Consider the following 17,283-nt stretch of genomic DNA (forward strand, 5'->3'; position numbering starts at 1 on the left):
GGAAATCAAGGAGCGACAGCAATGCGGATGGCACCGTTGCAAAGCTGACTTTCTGCAGAAGAGGCACAGCTCAAGTTTTTTGCCCTGGCTCTTCGGCTGTGGGAGCAGAGGCCAACTGTTCGTGCTCTACTCCCTGGGATGCTGGGCAGCCCAGCACGGGTGCCAAAGAGGTTCCATTGTAATGGACTTTGAGTTGGGAAATCGAGGAGCGACAACAATGCGGATGGCAGCGTTGCAAAGCTGACTTTCTGCAGAAGAGGCACAGCTCAAGTTTTTTGCCCTGGCTCTTCGGCTGTGGGAGCAGAGGCCAACTGTTCGTGCTCTACTCCCTGGGATGCTGAGCAGCCCAGCACGGGTGCCAAAGAGGTTCCATTGTAATGGACTTTGAGTTGGGAAATCGAGGAGCGACAGCCATGCGGATGGCAGCGTTGCAAAGCTGACTTTCTGCAGAAGAGGCACAGCTCAAGTTTTTTGCCCTGGCTCTTCGGCTGTGGGAGCAGAGGCCGAATGTTCGTGCTCTACTCCCTGGGATGCTGAGCAGCCCAGCACGGGTGCCAAAGAGGTTCCATTGTAATGGACTTTGAGTTGGGAAATCGAGGAGCGACAGCCATGCGGATGGCAGCATTGCAAAGCTGACTTTCTGCAGAAGAGGCACAGCTCAAGTTTTTTGTCCTGGCTCTTCGGCTGTGGGAGCAGAGGCCAACCGTTCGTGCTCTACTCCCTGGGATGCTGGGCAGCCGAGCACGGGTGCCAAAGAGGTTCCATTGTAATGGACTTTGAGTTGGGAAATCGAGGAGCGACAGCAATGCGGATGGCAGCGTTGCAAAGCTGACTTTCTGCAGAAGAGGCACAGCTCAAGTTTTTTGCCCTGGCTCTTCGGCTGTGGGAGCAGAGGCCAACCGTTCGTGCTCTACTCCCTGGGATGCTGGGCAGCCCAGCACGGGTGCCAAAGAGGTTCCATTGTAATGGACTTTGAGTTGGGAAATCGAGGAGCGACAGCAATGCGGATGGCACCGTTGCAAAGCTGACTTTCTGCAGAAGAGGCACAGCTCAAGTTTTTTGCCCTGGCTCTTCGGCTGTGGGAGCAGAGGCCAACCGTTCGTGCTCTACTCCCTGGGATGCTGGGCAGCCCAGCACGGGTGCCAAAGAGGTTCCATTGTAATGGACTTTGAGTTGGGAAATCGAGGAGCGACAGCAATGCGGATGGCACCGTTGCAAAGCTGACTTTCTGCAGAAGAGGCACAGCTCAAGTTTTTTGCCCTGGCTCTTCGGCTGTGGGAGCAGAGGCCAATCATTCGTGCTCTACTCCCTGGGATGCTGGGCAGCCCAGCATGTGTGCCAAAGATGTTCCATTGTAATGGACTTTGAGTTGGGAAATCGAGGAGCGACAGCCATGTGGATGGCACCGTTGCAAAGCTGACTTTCTGCAGAAGAGGCACAGCTCAAGTTTTTTGCCCTGGCTCTTCGGCTTTGGGAGCAGAGGCCAACCGTTCGTGCTCTACTCCCTGGGATGCTGGGCAGCCCAGCACGGGTGCCAAAGAGGTTCCATTGTAATGGACTTTGAGTTGGGAAATGGAGGAGCGACAGCAATGCGGATGGCACCGTTGCAAAGCTGACTTTCTGCAGAAGAGGCACAGCTCAAGTTTTTTGCCCTGGCTCTTCGGCTGTGGGAGCAGAGGCCGAATGTTCGTGCTCTACTCCCTGGGATGCTGGGCAGCCGAGCACGGGTGCCAAAGAGGTTCCATTGTAATGGACTTTGAGTTGGGAAATCGAGGAGCGACAGCCATGTGGATGGCACCGTTGCAAAACTGACTTTCTGCAGAAGAGGCACAGCTCAAGTTTTTTGCCCTGGCTCTTCGGCTGTGGGAGCAAAGGCCAACCGTTCGTGCTCTACTCCCTGGGATGCTGGGCAGCCCAGCACGGGTGCCAAAGAGGTTCCATTGTAATGGACTTTGAGTTGGGAAATGGAGGAGCGACAGCAATGCGGATGGCACCGTTGCAAAGCTGACTTTCTGCAGAAGAGGCACAGCTCAAGTTTTTTGCCCTGGCTCTTCGGCTGTGGGAGCAGAGGCCAACTGTTCGTGCTCTACTCCCTGGGATGCTGGGCAGCCGAGCACGGGTGCCAAAGAGGTTCCATTGTAATGGACTTTGAGTTGGGAAATCGAGGAGCGACAGCAATGTGGATGGCAGCGTTGCAAAGCTGACTTTCTGCAGAAGAGGCACAGCTCAAGTTTTTTGCCCTGGCTCTTCGGCTGTGGGAGCAGAGGCCAACCGTTCGTGCTCTACTCCCTGGGATGCTGGGCAGCCCAGCACGGGTGCCAAAGAGGTTCCATTGTAATGGACTTTGAGTTGGGAAATCGAGGAGCGACAGCAATGCGGATGGCAGCGATGCAAAGCTGACTTTCTGCAGAAGAGGCCCAGCTCACGTTTTTTGCCCTGGCTCTTCGGCTGTGGGAGCAGAGGCCAACCGATCGTGCTCTACTCCCTGGGATGCTGGGCAGCCCAGCACGGGTGCCAAAGAGGTTCCATTGTAATGGACTTTGAGTTGGGAAATCGAGGAGCGACAGCAATGCGGATGGCAGCGTTGCAAAGCTGACTTTCTGCAGAAGAGGCACAGCTCAAGTTTTTTGCCCTGGCTCTTCGGCTGTGGGAGCAGAGGCCAACCGTTCGTGCTCTACTCCCTGGGATGCTGGGCAGCCGAGCACGGGTGCCAAAGAGGTTCCATTGTAATGGACTTTGAGTTGGGAAATGGAGGAGCGACAGCCATGCGGATGGCAGCGTTGCAAATCTGACTTTCTGCAGAAGAGGCCCAGCTTAAGTTTTTTGCCCTGGCTCTTCGGCTGTGGGAGCAGAGGCCAAATGTTCGTGCTCTACTCCCTGGGATGCTGGGCAGCCCAGCACGGGTGCCAAAGAGGTTCCATTGTAATGGACTTTGAGTTGGGAAATCGAGGAGCAACAGCCATGTGGATGGCACCGTTGCAAAACTGACTTTCTGCAGAAGAGGCACAGCTCAAGTTTTTTGCCCTGGCTCTTCGGCTGTGGGAGCAGAGGCCAACCGTTCGTGCTCTACTCCCTGGGATGCTGGGCAGCCGGGCACGGGTGCCAAAGAGGTTCCATTGTAATGGACTTTGAGTTGGGAAATGGAGGAGCGACAGCAATGCGGATGGCACCGTTGCAAAGCTGACTTTCTGCAGAAGAGGCACAGCTCAAGTTTTTTGCCCTGGCTCTTCGGATGTGGGAGCAGAGGCCGAATGTTCGTGCTCTACTCCCTGGGATGCTGGGCAGCCCAGCACGGGTGCCAAAGAGGTTCCATTGTAATGGACTTTGAGTTGTGAAATCGAGGAGCAACAGCCATGCGGATGGCACCGTTGCAAAGCTGACTTTCTGCAGAAGAGGCACAGCTCATGTTTTTTGCCCTGGCTCTTCGGCTGTGGGAGCAGAGGCCAACTGTTCGTGCTCTACTCCCTGGGATGCTGGGCAGCCGAGCACGGGTGCCAAAGAGGTTCCATTGTAATGGACTTTGAGTTGGGAAATAGAGGAGCGACAGCAATGTGGATGGCAGCGTTGCAAAGCTGACTTTCTGCAGAAGAGGCACAGCTCAAGTTTTTTGCCCTGGCTCTTCGGCTGTGGGAGCAGAGGCCAACCGTTCGTGCTCTACTCCCTGGGATGCTGGGCAGCCCAGCACGGGTGCCAAAGAGGTTCCATTGTAATGGACTTTGAGTTGTGAAATCGAGGAGCGACAGCAATGCGGATGGCACCGTTGCAAAGCTGACTTTCTGCAGAAGAGGCCCAGCTCACGTTTTTTGCCCTGGCTCTTCGGCTGTGGGAGCAGAGGCCAACCGATCGTGCTCTACTCCCTGGGATGCTGGGCAGCCGAGCACGGGTGCCAAAGAGGTTCCATTGTAATGGACTTTGAGTTGGGAAATCGAGGAGCGACAGCAATGCGGATGGCACCGTTGCAAAGCTGACTTTCTGCAGAAGAGGCACAGCTCAAGTTTTTTGCCCTGGCTCTTCGGCTGTGGGAGCAGAGGCCAACCGTTCGTGCTCTACTCCCTGGGATGCTGGGCAGCCGAGCACGGGTGCCAAAGAGGTTCCATTGTAACGGACTTTGAGTTGGGAAATGGAGGAGCGACAGCAATGCGGATGGCAGCGTTGCAAAGCTGACTTTCTGCAGTAGAGGCCCAGCTCAAGTTTTTTGCCCTGGCTCTTCGGCTGTGGGAGCAGAGGCCGAATGTTCGTGCTCTACTCCCTGGGATGCTGGGCAGCCCAGCACGGGTGCCAAAGAGGTTCCATTGTAATGGACTTTGAGTTGGGAAATCGAGGAGCGACAACAATGCGGATGGCAGCGTTGCAAAGCTGACTTTCTGCAGAAGAGGCACAGCTCAAGTTTTTTGCCCTGGCTCTTCGGCTGTGGGAGCAGAGGCCAACCGTTCGTGCTCTACTCCCTGGGATGCTGGGCAGCCCAGCACGGGTGCCAAAGAGGTTCCATTGTAATGGACTTTGAGTTGGGAAATCGAGGATCGACAGCCATGCGGATGGCAGCGTTGCAAAGCTGACTTTCTGCAGAAGAGGCACAGCTCAAGTTTTTTGCCCTGGCTCTTCGGCTGTGGGAGCAGAGGCCAACCATTCGTGCTCTACTCCCTGGGATGCTGGGCAGCCGGGCACGGGTGCCAAAGAGGTTCCATTGTAATTGACTTTGAGTTGGGAAATCGAGGAGTGACAGCAATGCGGATGGCAGCGTTGCAAAGCTGACTTTCTGCAGAAGAGGCACAGCTCAAGTTTTTTGCCCTGGCTCTTCGGCTGTGGGAGCAGAGGCCGAATGTTCGTGCTCTACTCCCTGGGATGCTGGGCAGCCCAGCACGGGTGCCAAAGAGGTTCCATTGTAATGGACTTTGAGTTGGGAAATCGAGGAGCGACAGCCATGCGGATGGCAGCGTTGCAAAGCTGACTTTCTGCAGAAGAGGCACAGCTCAAGTTTTTTGCCCTGGCTCTTCGGCTGTGGGAGCAGAGGCCAACCGTTCGTGCTCTACTCCCTGGGATGCTGGGCAGCCGAGCACGGGTGCCAAAGAGGTTCCATTGTAATGGACTTTGAGTTGGGAAATCGAGGAGCGACAGCCATGCGGATGGCAGCATTGCAAAGCTAACTTTCTGCAAAAGAGGCACAGCACAAGTTTTTTGTCCTGGCTCTTCGGCTGTGGGAGCAGAGGCCAACCGTTCGTGCTCTACTCCCTGGGATGCTGGGCAGCCGAGCACGGGTGCCAAAGAGGTTCCATTGTAATGGACTTTGAGTTGGGAAATCGAGGAGCGACAGCAATGCGGATGGCAGCGTTGCAAAGCTGACTTTCTGCAGAAGAGGCACAGCTCAAGTTTTTTGCCCTGGCTCTTCGGCTGTGGGAGCAGAGGCCAACCGTTCATGCTCTACTCCCTGGGATGCTGGGCAGCCGAGCACGGGTGCCAAAGAGGTTCCATTGTAATGGACTTTGAGTTGGGAAATCGAGGAGCGACAGCAATGCGGATGGCAGCGTTGCAAAGCTGACTTTCTGCAGAAGAGGCACAGCTCAAGTTTTTTGCCCTGGCTCTTCGGCTGTGGGAGCAGAGGCCAACCGTTCGTGCTCTACTCCCTGGGATGCTGGGCAGCCGAGCACGGGTGCCAAAGAGGTTCCATTGTAATGGACTTTGAGTTGGGAAATGGAGGAGCGACAGCCATGCGGATGGCACCGTTGCAAAGCTGACTTTCTGCAGAAGAGGCCCAGCTCAAGTTTTTTGCCCTGGCTCTTCGGCTGTGGGAGCAGAGGCCAACCGTTCGTGCTATACTCCCTGGGATGCTGGGCAGCCGAGCACGGGTGCCAAAGAGGTTCCATTGTAATGGACTTTGAGTTGTGAAATCGAGGAGCGACAGCAATGCGGATGGCAGCGTTGCAAAGCTGACTTTCTGCAGAAGAGGCACAGCTCAAGTTTTTTGCCCTGGCTCTTCGGCTGTGGGAGCAGAGGCCGAATGTTCGTGCTCTACTCCCTGGGATGCTGGGCAGCCCAGCACGGGTGCCAAAGAGGTTCCATTGTAATGGACTTTGAGTTGGGAAATCGAGGAGCGACAGCAATGCGGATGGCACCGTTGCAAAGCTGACTTTCTGCAGAAGAGGCCCAGCTCACGTTTTTTGCCCTGGCTCTTCGGCTGTGGGAGCAGAGGCCAACCGTTCGTGCTCTACTCCCTGGGATGCTGGGCAGCCCAGCACGGGTGACAAAGAGGTTCCATTGTAATGGACTTTGAGTTGGGAAATCGAGGAGCGACAGCAATGCGGATGGCACCGTTGCAAAGCTGACTTTCTGCAGAAGAGGCACAGCTCAAGTTTTTTGCCCTGGCTCTTCGGCTGTGGGAGCAGAGGCCAACCGTTCGTGCTCTACTCCCTGGGATGCTGGGCAGCCGAGCACGGGTGCCAAAGAGGTTCCATTGTAACGGACTTTGAGTTGGGAAATGGAGGAGCGACAGCAATGCGGATGGCACCGTTGCAAAGCTGACTTTCTGCAGTAGAGGCACAGCTCAAGTTTTTTGCCCTGGCTCTTCGGCTGTGGGAGCAGAGGCCGAATGTTCGTGCTCTACTCCCTGGGATGCTGGGCAGCCGGGCACGGGTGCCAAAGAGGTTCCATTGTAATGGACTTTGAGTTGGGAAATCGAGGAGCGACAACAATGCGGATGGCACCGTTGCAAAGCTGACTTTCTTCAGAAGAGGCACAGCTCAAGTTTTTTGCCCTGGCTCTTCGGCTGTGGGAGCAGAGGCCAACCGTTCGTGCTCTACTCCCTGGGATGCTGGGCAGCCCAGCACGGGTGCCAAAGAGGTTCCATTGTAATGGACTTTGAGTTGGGAAATGGAGGAGCGACAGCCATGCGGATGGCACCGTTGCAAAGCTGACTTTCTGCAGAAGAGGCACAGCTCAAGTTTTTTGCCCTGGCTCTTTGGCTGTGGGAGCAGAGGCCAACTGTTCGTGCTCTACTCCCTGGGATGCTGGGCAGCCGGGCACGGGTGCCAAAGAGGTTCCATTGTAATGGACTTTGAGTTGGGAAATCGAGGATCGACAGCCATGCGGATGGCAGCGTTGCAAAGCTGACTTTCTGCAGAAGAGGCACAGCTCAAGTTTTTTGCCCTGGCTCTTCGGCTGTGGGAGCAGAGGCCAACCATTCGTGCTCTACTACCTGGGATGCTGGGCAGCCCAGCACGGGTGCCAAAGAGGTTCCATTGTAATGGACTTTGAGTTGGGAAATCGAGGAGCGATAGCCATGCGGATGGCAGCATTGCAAAGCTAACTTTCTGCAAAAGAGGCACAGCACAAGTTTTTTGTCCTGGCTCTTCGGCTGTGGGAGCAGAGGCCAACCGTTCGTGCTCTACTCCCTGGGATGCTGGGCAGCCGAGCACGGGTGCCAAAGAGGTTCCATTGTAATGGACTTTGAGTTGGGAAATGGAGGAGCGACAGCAATGCGGATGGCAGCGTTGCAAAGCTGACTTTCTGCAGAAGAGGCACAGCTCAAGTTTTTTGCCCTGGCTCTTCGGCTGTGGGAGCAGAGGCCAACCGTTCATGCTCTACTCCCTGGGATGCTGGGCAGCCGAGCACGGGTGCCAAAGAGGTTCCATTGTAATGGACTTTGAGTTGGGAAATGGAGGAGCGACAGCAATGCGGATGGCAGCGTTGCAAAGCTGACTTTCTGCAGAAGAGGCACAGCTCAAGTTTTTTGCCCTGGCTCTTCGGCTGTGGGAGCAGAGGCCAACCGTTCGTGCTCTACTCCCTGGGATGCTGGGCAGCCGAGCACGGGTGCCAAAGAGGTTCCATTGTAATGGACTTTGAGTTGGGAAATCGAGGAGCGACAGCCATGCGGATGGCAGCGTTGCAAAGCTGACTTTCTGCAGAAGAGGCCCAGCTCAAGTTTTTTGCCCTGGCTCTTCGGCTGTGGGAGCAGAGGCCAACCGTTCGTGCTCTACTCCCTGGGATGCTGGGCAGCCGAGCACGGGTGCCAAAGAGGTTCCATTGTAATGGACTTTGAGTTGTGAAATCGAGGAGCGACAGCAATGCGGATGGCAGCGTTGCAAAGCTGACTTTCTGCAGAAGAGGCACAGCTCAAGTTTTTTGCCCTGGCTCTTTGGCTGTGGGAGCAGAGGCCAACCGTTCGTGCTCTACTCCCTGGGATGCTGGGCAGCCGAGCATGGGTGCCAAAGAGGTTCCATTGTAATGGACTTTGAGTTGGGAAATCGAGGAGCGACAGCAATGAGGATGGCAGCGTTGCAAAGCTGACTTTCTGCAGAAGAGGCACAGCTCAAGTTTTTTGCCCTGGCTCTTCGGCTGTGGGAGCAGAGGCCAACCGTTCGTGCTCTACTCCCTGGGATGCTGGGCAGGCCAGCACGGGTGCCAAAGAGGTTCCATTGTAATGGACTTTGAGTTGGGAAATCAAGGAGCGACAGCAATGCGGATGGCACCGTTGCAAAGCTGACTTTCTGCAGAAGAGGCACAGCTCAAGTTTTTTGCCCTGGCTCTTTGGCTGTGGGAGCAGAGGCCAACCGTTCGTGCTCTACTCCCTGGGATGCTGGGCAGCCCAGCACGGGTGCCAAAGAGGTTCCATTGTAATGGACTTTGAGTTGGGAAATGGAGGAGCGACAGCAATGCGGATGGCAGCGTTGCAAAGCTGACTTTCTGCAGAAGAGGCACAGCTCAAGTTTTTTGCCCTGGCTCTTCGGCTGTGGGAGCAGAGGCCAACCGTTCGTGCTCTACTCCCTGGGATGCTGGGCAGCCGAGCACGGGTGCCAAAGAGGTTCCATTGTAATGGACTTTGAGTTGGGAAATCAAGGAGCGACAGCAATGCGGATGGCACCGTTGCAAAGCTGACTTTCTGCAGAAGAGGCACAGCTCAAGTTTTTTGCCCTGGCTCTTCGGCTGTGGGAGCAGAGGCCAACCGTTCGTGCTCTACTCCCTGGGATGCTGGGCAGCCCAGCACGGCTGCCAAAGAGGTTCCATTGTAATGGACTTTGAGTTGGGAAATCGAGGAGCGACAACAATGCGGATGGCACCGTTGCAAAGCTGACTTTCTGCAGAAGAGGCACAGCTCAAGTTTTTTGCCCTAGCTCTTCGGCTGTGGGAGCAGAGGCCAACCGTTCGTGCTCTACTCCCTGGGATGCTGGGCAGCCGGGCACGGGTGCCAAAGAGGTTCCATTGTAATGGACTTTGAGTTGGGAAATCGAGGAGCGACAGCAATGCGGATGGCAGCGTTGCAAAGCTGACTTTCTGCAGAAGAGGCCCAGCTCAAGTTTTTTGCCCTGGCTCTTCGGCTGTGGGAGCAGAGGCCAACAGTTCGTGCTCTACTCCCTGGGATGCTGGGCAGCCGAGCACGGGTGCCAAAGAGGTTCCATTGTAATGGACTTTGAGTTGGGAAATCGAGGAGCGACAGCAATGCGGATGGCACCGTTGCAAAGCTGACTTTCTGCAGAAGAGGCACAGCTCAAGTTTTTTGCCCTGGCTCTTCGGCTGTGGGAGCAGAGGCCAACCGTTCGTGCTCTACTCCCTGGGATGCTGGGCAGCCCAGCACGGGTGCCAAAGAGGTTCCATTGTAATGGACTTTGAGTTGGGAAATGGAGGAGCGACAGCAATGCGGATGTCACCGTTGCAAAGCTGACTTACTGCAGAAGAGGCACAGCTCAAGTTTTTTGCCCTGGCTCTTCGGCTGTGGGAGCAGAGGCCAACCGTTCGTGCTCTACTCCCTGGGATGCTGGGCAGCCCAGCACGGGTGCCAAAGAGGTTCCATTGTAATGGACTTTGAGTTGGGAAATCGAGGAGCGACAGCAATGCGGATGGCACCGTTGCAAAGCTGACTTTCTGCAGAAGAGGCACAGCTCAAGTTTTTTGCCCTGGCTCTTCGGCTGTGGGAGCAGAGGCCAACCGTTCGTGCTCTACTCCCTGGGATGCTGGGCAGCCGAGCACGGGTGCCAAAGAGGTTCCATTGTAATGGACTTTGAGTTGGGAAATCGAGGAGCGACAGCAATGCGGATGGCAGCGTTGCAAAGCTGACTTTCTGCAGAAGAGGCACAGCTCAAGTTTTTTGCCCTGGCTCTTCGGCTGTGGGAGCAGAGGCCAACCGTTCGTGCTCTACTCCCTGGGATGCTGGGCAGCCCAGCACGGGTGCCAAAGAGGTTCCATTGTAATGGACTTTGAGTTGGGAAATGGAGGAGCGACAGCAATGCGGATGGCACCGTTGCAAAGCTGACTTTCTGCAGAAGAGGCACAGCTCAAGTTTTTTGCCCTGGCTCTTCGGCTGTGGGAGCAGAGGCCAACCGTTCGTGCTCTACTCCCTGGGATGCTGGGCAGCCCAGCACGGGTGCCAAAGAGGTTCCATTGTAATGGACTTTGAGTTGGGAAATCGAGGAGCGACAGCAATGCGGATGGCACCGTTGCAAAGCTGACTTTCTGCAGAAGAGGCACAGCTCAAGTTTTTTGCCCTGGCTCTTCGGCTGTGGGAGCAGAGACCAACCGTTCGTGCTCTACTCCCTGGGATGCTGGGCAGCCGGGCACGGGTGCCAAAGAGGTTCCATTGTAATGGACTTTGAGTTGGGAAATCGAGGAGCGACAGCAATGCGGATGGCACCGTTGCAAAGCTGACTTTCTGCAGAAGAGGCACAGCTCAAGTTTTTTGCCCTGGCTCTTCGGCTGTGGGAGCAGAGGCCAACCGTTCGTGCTCTACTCCCCGGGATGCTGGGCAGCCGAGCACGGGTGCCAAAGAGGTTCCATTGTAATGGACTTTGAGTTGGGAAATCAAGGAGCGACAGCAATGCGGATGGCACCGTTCCAAAGCTGACTTTCTGCAGAAGAGGCACAGCTCAAGTTTTTTGCCCTGGCTCTTCGGCTGTGGGAGCAGAGGCCAACCGTTCGTGCTCTACTCCCTGGGATGCTGGGCAGCCCAGCACGGGTGCCAAAGAGGTTCCATTGTAATGGACTTTGAGTTGGGAAATCGAGGAGTGACAGCAATGCAGATGGCACCGTTGCAAAGCTGACTTTCTGCAGAAGAGGCACAGCTCAAGTTTTTTGCCCTGGCTCTTCGGCTGTGGGAGCAGAGGCCAACCGTTCGTGCTCTACTCCCTGGGATGCTGGGCAGCCCAGGACGGGTGCCAAAGAGGTTCCATTGTAATGGACTTTGAGTTGGGAAATCGAGGAGCGACAGCAATGCGGATGGCAGCGTTGCAAAGCTGACTTTCTGCAGAAGAGGCACAGCTCAAGTTTTTTGCCCTGGCTCTTCGGCTGTGGGAGCAGAGGCCAACCGTTCGTGCTCTACTCCCTGGGATGCTGGGCAGCCGAGCACGGGTGCCAAAGAGGTTCCATTGTAATGGACTTTGAGTTGGGAAATCGAGGAGCGACAGCAATGCGGATGGCAGCGTTGCAAAGCTGACTTTCTGCAGAAGAGGCACAGCTCAAGTTTTTTGCCCTGGCTCTTCGGCTGTGGGAGCAGAGGCTAACCGTTCGTGCTCTACTCCCTGGGATGCTGGGCAGCCGAGCACGGGTGCCAAAGAAGATCCATTGTAATGGACTTTGAGTTGGGAAATCGAGGAGCGACAGCAATGAGGATGGCAGCGTTGCAAAGCTGACTTTCTGCAGAAGAGGCCCAGCTCAAGTTTTTTGCCCTGGCTCTTCGGCTGTGGGAGCAGAGGCCAACCGTTCGTGCTCTACTCCCTGGGATGCTGGGCAGCCCAGCACGGGTGCCAAAGAGGTTCCATTGTAATGGACTTTGAGTTGGGAAATCAAGGAGCGACAGCCATGCGGATGGCACCGTTGCAAAGCTGACTTTCTGCAGAAGAGGCACAGCTCAAGTTTTTTGCCCTGGCTCTTTGGCTGTGGGAGCAGAGGCCAACCGTTCGTGCTCTACTCCCTGGGATGCTGGGCAGCCGAGCACGGGTGCCAAAGAGGTTCCATTGTAATGGACTTTGAGTTGGGAAATCGAGGAGCGACAGCAATGAGGATGGCAGCGTTGCAAAGCTGACTTTCTGCAGAAGAGGCACAGCTCAAGTTTTTTGCCCTGGCTCTTCGGCTGTGGGAGCAGAGGCCAACCGTTCGTGCTCTACTCCCTGGGATGCTGGGCAGCCCAGCACGGGTGCCAAAGAGGTTCCATTGTAATGGACTTTGAGTTGGGAAATGGAGGAGCGACAGCAATGCGGATGGCAGCGTTGCAAAGCTGACTTTCTGCAGAAGAGGCACAGCTCAAGTTTTTTGCCCTGGCTCTTCGGCTGTGGGAGCAGAGGCCAACCGTTCGTGCTCTACTCCCTGGGATGCTGGGCAGCCGAGCACGGGTGCCAAAGAGGTTCCATTGTAATGGACTTTGAGTTGGGAAATCGAGGAGCGACAACAATGCGGATGGCACCGTTGCAAAGCTGACTTTCTGCAGAAGAGGCACAGCTCAAGTTTTTTGCCCTAGCTCTTCGGCTGTGGGAGCAGAGGCCAACCGTTCGTGCTCTACTCCCTGGGATGCTGGGCAGCCGGGCACGGGTGCCAAAGAGGTTCCATTGTAATGGACTTTGAGTTGGGAAATCGAGGAGCGACAGCAATGCGGATGGCAGCGTTGCAAAGCTGACTTTCTGCAGAAGAGGCACAGCTCAAGTTTTTTGCCCTGGCTCTTCGGCTGTGGGAGCAGAGGCCAACAGTTCGTGCTCTACTCCCTGGGATGCTGGGCAGCCGAGCACGGGTGCCAAAGAGGTTCCATTGTAATGGACTTTGAGTTGGGAAATGGAGGAGCGACAGCAATGCGGATGGCACCGTTGCAAAGCTGACTTTCTGCAGAAGAGGCACAGCTCAAGTTTTTTGCCCTGGCTCTTCGGCTGTGGGAGCAGAGGCCAACCGTTCGTGCTCTACTCCCTGGGATGCTGGGCAGCCGGGCACGGGTGCCAAAGAGGTTCCATTGTAATGGACTTTGAGTTGGGAAATCAAGGAGCGACAGCAATGCGGATGTCACGGTTGCAAAGCTGACTTACTGCAGAAGAGGCACAGCTCAAGTTTTTTGCCCTGGCTCTTCGGCTGTGGGAGCAGAGGCCAACCGTTCGTGCTCTACTCCCTGGGATGCTGGGCAGCCGAGCACGGGTGCCAAAGAGGTTCCATTGTAATGGACTTTGAGTTGGGAAATCGAGGAGCGACAGCAATTTGGATGGCAGCGTTGCAAAGCTGACTTTCTGCAGAAGAGGCACAGCTCAAGTTTTTTGCCCTGGCTCTTCGGCTGTGGGAGCAGAGGCCAACCGTTCGTGCTCTACTCCCTGGGATGCTGGGCAGCCGAGCACGGGTGCCAAAGAGGTTCCATTTTAATGGACTTTGAGTTGGGAAATCGAGGAGCGACAGCAATGCGGATGGCACCGTTGCAAAGCTGACTTTCTGCAGAAGAGGCACAGCTCAAGTTTTTTGCCCTGGCTCTTCGGCTGTGGGAGCAGAGGCCAACCGTTCGTGCTCTACTCCCTGGGATGCTGGGCAGCCGAGCACGGGTGCCAAAGAGGTTCCATTGTAATGGACTTAGAGTTGGGAAATGGAGGAGCGACAGCAATGCGGATGGCACCGTTGCAAAGCTGACTTTCTGCAGAAGAGGCCCAGCTCAAGTTTTTTGCCCTGGCTCTTCGGCTGTGGGAGCAGAGGCCAACCGTTCGTGCTCTACTCCCTGGGATGCTGGGCAGCCCAGCACGGGTGCCAAAGAGGTTCCATTGTAATGGACTTTGAGTTGGGAAATCGAGGAGCGACAGCAATGCGGATGGCAGCGTTGCAAAGCTGACTTTCTGCAGAAGAGGCCCAGCTCAAGTTTTTTGCCCTGGCTCTTCGGCTGTGGGAGCAGAGGCCAACCGTTCGTGCTCTACTCCCTGGGATGCTGGGCAGCCGGGCACGGGTGCCAAAGAGGTTCCATTGTAATGGACTTTGAGTTGGGAAATGGAGGAGCGACAGCAATGCGGATGGCAGCGTTGCAAAGCTGACTTTCTGCAGAAGAGGCACAGCTCAAGTTTTTTGCCCTGGCTCTTCGGCTGTGGGAGCAGAGGCCAACCGTTCGTGCTCTACTCCCCGGGATGCTGGGCAGCCGAGCACGGGTGCCAAAGAGGTTCCATTGTAATGGACTTTGAGTTGGGAAATCAAGGAGCGACAGCAATGCGGATGGCACCGTTCCAAAGCTGACTTTCTGCAGAAGAGGCCCAGCTCAAGTTTTTTGCCCTGGCTCTTCGGCTGTGGGAGCAGAGGCCAACCGTTCGTGCTCTACTCCCTGGGATGCTGGGCAGCCCAGCACGGGTGCAAAAGAGGTTCCATTGTAATGGACTTTGAGTTGGGAAATCGAGGAGTGACAGCAATGCAGATGGCACCGTTGCAAAGCTGACTTTCTGCAGAAGAGGCCCAGCTCAAGTTTTTTGCCCTGGCTCTTCGGCTGTGGGAGCAGAGGCCAACCGTTCGTGCTCTACTCCCTGGGATGCTGGGCAGCCCAGCACGGGTGCCAAAGAGGTTCCATTGTAATGGACTTTGAGTTGGGAAATCAAGGAGCGACAGCCATGCGGATGGCACCGTTGCAAAGCTGACTTACTGCAGAAGAGGCCCAGCTCAAGTTTTTTGCCATGGCTCTTCGGCTGTGGGAGCAGAGGCCAACCGTTCGTGCTCTACTCCCTGGCATGCTGGGCAGCCCAGCACGGGTGCCAAAGAGGTTCCATTGTAATGGACTTTGAGTTGGGAAATGGAGGAGCGACAGCAATGCGGATGGCAGCGTTGCAAAACTGACTTTCTGCAGAAGAGGCACAGCTCAAGTTTTTTGCCCTGGCTCTTCGGCTGTGGGAGCAGAGGCCAACCGTTCGTGCTCTACTCCCTGGGATGCTGGGCAGCCGAGCACGGGTGCCAAAGAGGTTCCATTGTAATGGACTTTGAGTTGGGAAATCAAGGAGCGACAGCAATGCGGATGTCACGGTTGCAAAGCTGACTTACTGCAGAAGAGGCACAGCTCAAGTTTTTTGCCCTGGCTCTTCGACTGTGGGAGCAGAGGCCAACCGTTCGTGCTCTACTCCCTGGGATGCTGGGCAGCCGAGCACGGGTGCCAAAGAGGTTCCATTGTAATGGACTTTGAGTTGGGAAATCGAGGAGCGACAGCAATTTGGATGGCAGCGTTGCAAAGCTGACTTTCTGCAGAAGAGGCCCAGCTCAAGTTTTTTGCCCTGGCTCTTCGGCTGTGGGAGCAGAGGCCAACCGTTCGTGCTCTACTCCCTGGGATGCTGGGCAGCCGAGCACGGGTGCCAAAGAGGTTCCATTGTAATGGACTTTGAGTTGGGAAATCGAGGAGCGACAGCAATGCGGATGGCACCGTTGCAAAGCTGACTTTCTGCAGAAGAGGCACAGCTCAAGTTTTTTGCCCTGGCTCTTCGGCTGTGGGAGCAGAGGCCAACCGTTCGTGCTCTACTCCCTGGGATGCTGGGCAGGCGAGCACGGGTGCCAAAGAGGTTCCATTGTAATGGACTTAGAGTTGGGAAATGGAGGAGCGACAGCCATGCGGATGGCACCGTTGCAAAGCTGACTTTCTGCAGAAGAGGCACAGCTCAAGTTTTTTGCCCTGGCTCTTCGACTGTGGGAGCAGAGGCCAACCGTTCGTGCTCTACTCCCTGGGATGCTGGGCAGCCGAGCACGGGTGCCAAAGAGGTTCCATTGTAATGGACTTTGAGTTGGGAAATCGAGGAGCGACAACAATGCCGATGGCACCGTTGCAAAGCTGACTTTCTGCAGAAGAGGCACAGCTCAAGTTTTTTGCCCTGGCTCTTCGGCTGTGGGAGCAGAGGCCGAATGTTGGTGCTCTACTCCCTGGGATGCTGGGCAGCCCAGCACGGGTGCCAAAGAGGTTCCATTGTAATGGACTTTGAGTTGGGAAATCGAGGAGCGACAGCAATGCGGATGGCAGCGTTGCAAAGCTGACTTTCTGCAGAAGAGGCACAGCTCAAGTTTTTTGCCCTGGCTCTTCGACTGTGGGAGCAGAGGCCAACAGTTCGTGCTCTACTCCCTGGGATGCTGGGCAGCCCAGCACGGGTGCCAAAGAGGTTCCATTGTAATGGACTTTGAGTTGGGAAATCAAGGAGCGACAGCAATGCGGATGGCACCGTTGCAAAGCTGACTTTCTGCAGAAGAGGCACAGCTCAAGTTTTTTGCCCTGGCTCTTCGGCTGTGGGAGCAGAGGCCAACCGTTCGTGCTCTACTCCCTGGGATGCTGGGCAGCCCAGCACGGGTGCCAAAGAGGTTCCATTGTAATGGACTTTGAGTTGGGAAATCGAGGAGCGACAGCAATGCGGATGGCAGTGTTGCAAAGCTGACTTTCTGCAGAAGAGGCCCAGCTCAAGTTTTTTGCCCTGGCTCTTCGGCTGTGGGAGCAGAGGCCAACCGTTCGTGCTCTACTCCCTGGGATGCTGGGCAGCCGGGCACGGGTGCCAAAGAGGTTCCATTGTAATGGACTTTGAGTTGGGAAATCGAGGAGCGACAGCAATGCGGATGGCAGCGTTGCAAAGCTGACTTTCTGCAGAAGAGGCACAGCTCAAGTTTTTTGCCCTGGCTCTTCGGCTGTGGGAGCAGAGGCCAACAGTTCGTGCTCTACTCCCTGGGATGCTGGGCAGCCGAGCACGGGTGCCAAAGAGGTTCCATTGTAATGGACTTTGAGTTGGGAAATGGAGGAGCGACAGCAATGCGGATGGCACCGTTGCAAAGCTGACTTTCTGCAGAAGAGGCACAGCTCAAGTTTTTTGCCCTGGCTCTTCGGCTGTGGGAGCAGAGGCCAACCGTTCGTGCTCTACTCCCTGGGATGCTGGGCAGCCCAGCACGGGTGCCAAAGAGGTTCCATTGTAATGGACTTTGAGTTGGGAAATCAAGGAGCGACAGCAATGCGGATGTCACGGTTGCAAAGCTGACTTTCTGCAGAAGAGGCACAGCTCAAGTTTTTTGCCCTGGCTCTTCGGCTGTGGGAGCAGAGGCCAACCGTTCGTGCTCTACTCCCTGGGATGCTGGGCAGCCCAGCACGGGTGCCAAAGAGGTTCCATTGTAATGGACTTTGAGTTGGGAAATCGAGGAGCGACAGCAATGCGGATGGCAGCGTTGCAAAGCTGACTTTCTGCAGAAGAGGCCCAGCTCAAGTTTTTTGCCCTGGCTCTTCGGCTGTGGGAGCAGAGGCCAACCGTTCGTGCTCTACTCCCTGGGATGCTGGGCAGCCGAGCATGGGTGCCAAAGAGGTTCCATTGTAATGGACTTTGAGTTGGCAAATCGAGGAGCGACAGCAATGCGGATGGCAGC

The sequence above is a fragment of the Psittacula echo genome (assembly GCF_963264785.1).
Source record: "Psittacula echo genome assembly, chromosome: 27".
NCBI classification, from domain to species: Eukaryota; Metazoa; Chordata; class Aves; order Psittaciformes; family Psittacidae; genus Psittacula; species Psittacula echo.